This window comes from Limulus polyphemus, unplaced genomic scaffold, assembly GCF_000517525.1.
Source record: "Limulus polyphemus unplaced genomic scaffold, Limulus_polyphemus-2.1.2 Scaffold1136, whole genome shotgun sequence".
Lineage (NCBI taxonomy): Eukaryota > Metazoa > Arthropoda > Merostomata > Xiphosura > Limulidae > Limulus > Limulus polyphemus.
In genome coordinates this window covers 120,761-124,752 of record NW_013666746.1, presented here as the reverse complement: position 1 = coordinate 124,752, position 3,992 = coordinate 120,761, and positions in this window count along the sequence as shown.

Below are 3,992 nucleotides of genomic sequence, written 5' to 3'. Positions count from 1 at the left end.
CAGTTAAATGACGAAAAATTAGGTGTCTATTTACTTGTGACCACTCAGTGTACATAATCTAGAGAACATATGTGTGTCAGTGTTAAATCATGTAACAGCACACAGTCACTATTTTTTAAAAATTCAAGTACATGTAGTTTTATTCCATTAGTCGTTGTGCTATTATATACACAATTCTCATTTTTACTATTAAGATCTCCTATTATAATCACTTCTCTATAGTCTTAGAGAGTGAGCAGTAAATATCTGCTTTTGTAATGTATTCACTACACAGGCCTGTGACGGTTTTATTGTCTTGAAATTTTTTACATGTTCTACAGTAATTCCTTACGCTGAATCCGAAAATGATATCCAATTTTCTCCATTACGTACAGATTTTTCACAAAACGTCATATGTACTTTTACATAAGTGAATCATTTTCATTGAAATCGGGTTGACAAACACTGGCTATAGATTTCGTTAGACCAATCGCGACGTGACAGTCTTATCGATCGTTCTAGAACCCGAATATAATAATAAAAAGTGTTTATTGTGGTAAACGAAATAATAATTTGATCTAAGTAAGAGTTTATTTTTCTTCTTCTCGATTTGTGCAAAATCTTTACGTGATAAAAAAAATATTATTTTCGAAATCTGCGTAGCTGAATTATGGAAAATCCGTTATTAAATCTTTTATGAAATTTAAATTCGCAGGCCTGTGTTATTTGTTAGGTTTACATCTATTGCTATACGTTCACCTGTTGTTTCATTTTCAGTCTCTATTTGTGTGACCGAAAGTGTTGATTTATATATTAATGCTATTCCTCTCTTAAGATAAGATGTCCTCGACATCTTGCCTCTTGGAAACAAGACCATCTTGGATATTAATGTTCGACATTGAATTTTTAAACGAAAAAACCAATGAGTTACTGTAATATATATGGAACGATTCGTGTGAAATGTTTCTTTGTTATTGTGATGAGTACAGTGATACAGTCTTTCTGGTTATGTGGGTTTTGAAATTCACTGATGAACTCAAAAAAGCTATTTTTTGCTGCTTCCATTATTTGGTTATTTTCTGTGTTAATATAAATGCTGTTTGATTGTTTTGATAGTTCAGGTTGCAGTATATTTTATCGTTGTATATCTATTTGTTTAGTGTTTAATTTGGTTGTTTTCTGTTTGTCTTTAGTATAAATTTATTTTGGTTGTTATATGTTTGTTTGTAATTAAGCACAAAGCTAAACAATGGGCTATCTGTGCTCTGCCCACCACGGGTATCGAAACCCGGATTCTAGCGTTGTAAGTCCGCAGACATACCGCTGTGCCACTGGGGGGCGGTTGTTATATGAGATTGTTTGTTATCTGGTTGTTTACGTACTACTGTAGCATAAGTGGGTGCGTATGGAGGTGTTTGATTTATAATTGGTGTCTGCAAAAGTCGTGTTTTCTTCTTTTCTGTAATTTGTGAGGTTGTTTCTGTAATGTTGTGATGTAATTGTAAATTCTAGTTTTAACTCCACAACACACACAGCGTGGGAGAGATTTACAGACTGCGGCAACGTGTCCGTAGTGCTGGCAATTATAACATTGCGTCACATTGTGGCTGTCTATCTAACTGTGTTTGTAATTTGTTTAATTTTATTTTCAGTACTGATATTAACTATGTTAGTGTCCTGGTATGTTTGTAATTCGTCATCACTATCGTTCTGGACTGGAGAGCCTACGGCTGTCCGTAAATCTCCTAACCATTTTTCTTTTTCTAGTTATTGCCTTTAATGTTGTTTTGCCTACTAAAATGAGATGATCTAAACTAGGTCTTAACTCTAGGTTAGTATTCTTATTACAGCTATTTCCCCCTACACTACACTTACAGTATAGCTGACTAGAGGAAGAGGTCGCTTGACTAGAAGAGTCGGAGACGTTAGTCTTCATGTTGTTGATGTAGTTTGTTTTTGTTAAACGCGCACTTATATTAGTTTCCTCTTGTGTCTGGTTGCTATTTTCTTGTTCTTTTGTCAAGAAAGGGTAACTTTGTCGTTTAAGAAAGTTTTTTTCGGCTGTCACAGCCTCTCCAGGCGGCCCTCCTGGGTGCCAGTGACACGGCGCTGGTTGAAATGTTGAGATCGCCGATAAATGAATAATATTATAGTCTAACGAATTTTGTGGAGCAAAGGGTGGGTATGTCCCCCTCTTTGGAAACTAGAACGGGAATTCCCGATAAATGTCAAATCGCAATCGATCAATCATTGGGATTTAGGTCTTGTGTAGATCTAGGAGGGTTAGGTGCAGTTTTGACCTCTTCCTCCTTACTTGACATTTGTTTTAATAAAGGCTTGTAGTGTTTCCTTTTTGTTTATCCTCTTCACTCCATGAATTTTATCCTATGGCCGATGTAGGTTAAGCTCTGGAATGGGGTGACTTACTTACACTTGGCTCTAGATATTTGATTACTTGGTTTTGTGATATAGGGGCTCGATATGGTTTGAATTTAACACAAAGCTACACGAGGGCTATCTGCACTAGCCGTCCCTAATTTAGCAGTGAAAGACTAGAGGGAAGGTAGCTAGTCATTACCACCCACCGCCAACTCTTGGGCTACTCTTTTACCAATGAACAGTGAAACTGACCTTAACATTATAACGCTCCCATGGTTGAAAGGGTGAGTATGTTTAGTGGGACGAGGATTCGAACCCGCAACCCTCAGATTGGGTATACAGCGACCTAACCACCATATAGGTTCTCATGAATAAGTGGATGATGTGTGGAATAAAAGAGTTTGGCTATTTCTATTAAGAGTGTGAAAACATCTTTACGGTACAAATGTCAACGCAATGTTTTACTTTTACTTCAAATATGGCGCTTCGAGGACACACTGAATATGACGTCATGCACACTCCAGCCTATATAAACTCTGCTGGGTTAAATAAGTCAGCACATGTCAACTTTATTTGCTGTCGTTTATTACAACCCCCTCACATTTTTCTTTTGGGAATTTCCGATAAACAAGAGCACTGGTAATGAAAGTTAACTTTACATACTCTATAGAAATTACAAAATTCTTAACACACAGTAAATATACGTGGCATATCGTACACGTGCTTGACGCCATAATTTGTACTTTTTTGACATCACGAAATCTAAAATAATGTTGTAATTTTTGGATATTTTTTAAAATTCTGCCATTGAGTTTGTAAACTAATGTGCATCACAAATACGTCGGAACCGGAAGCCACGTGTCTCCAATAATTAAATTTTTATTTAGTCTTTTTCTATATAGTTGATTGACTTTGCCAGCTGAAATAAAATGAGACTATAGTTCTTTGGCAAATTCTAAACATTATGCTGTGAATAACTTTTTGTGTATTTTTTAATGTGCATTTTGGTTATTATCTATATAATAATACGCTTGTTCTAAACATTATGCTGTGAATAACTTTTTGTGTATCTTTATAATGTGCATTTTGGTTGTTATCTATATAATTATACGCTTGTTCTAAACATTATGCTGTGAATAACTTTTTGTGTATCTTTATAATGTGCATTTTGGTTATTATCTATATAATAATATGCTTGTTCGTGCGTCTCTTACGGAAATGACGTGTGCGCGCATTATCATGACAGTATTATTATTAAAATATATAATAGACTAACAGAGACCCGCAAGACATCGGCTGTCAAATTGGTATCTTTATGGCAACAGTGTTTCTTTAAATACAAGATTTGTAGAATAATACAAACGAACTGTCCACTTAACTAATGATAGGTCTTACCTTAACCTAATATTAACTCACATATTAGGTCTAAGTTCGCTAAAGAAATAAATCAACACTGTACAGTGTATATATATATATATATATATTTACATTATCTTAGTTAGGACTAAACTACACTGTACTTAATAATATCTATAAATAAACTTATAATGCTATTCTAGGACCTAACGTTAGACTTTTTAGAAAATGTCAAGCTTTTAATGTTATTGTACTAAATGGCTAATAAAAATATTTAC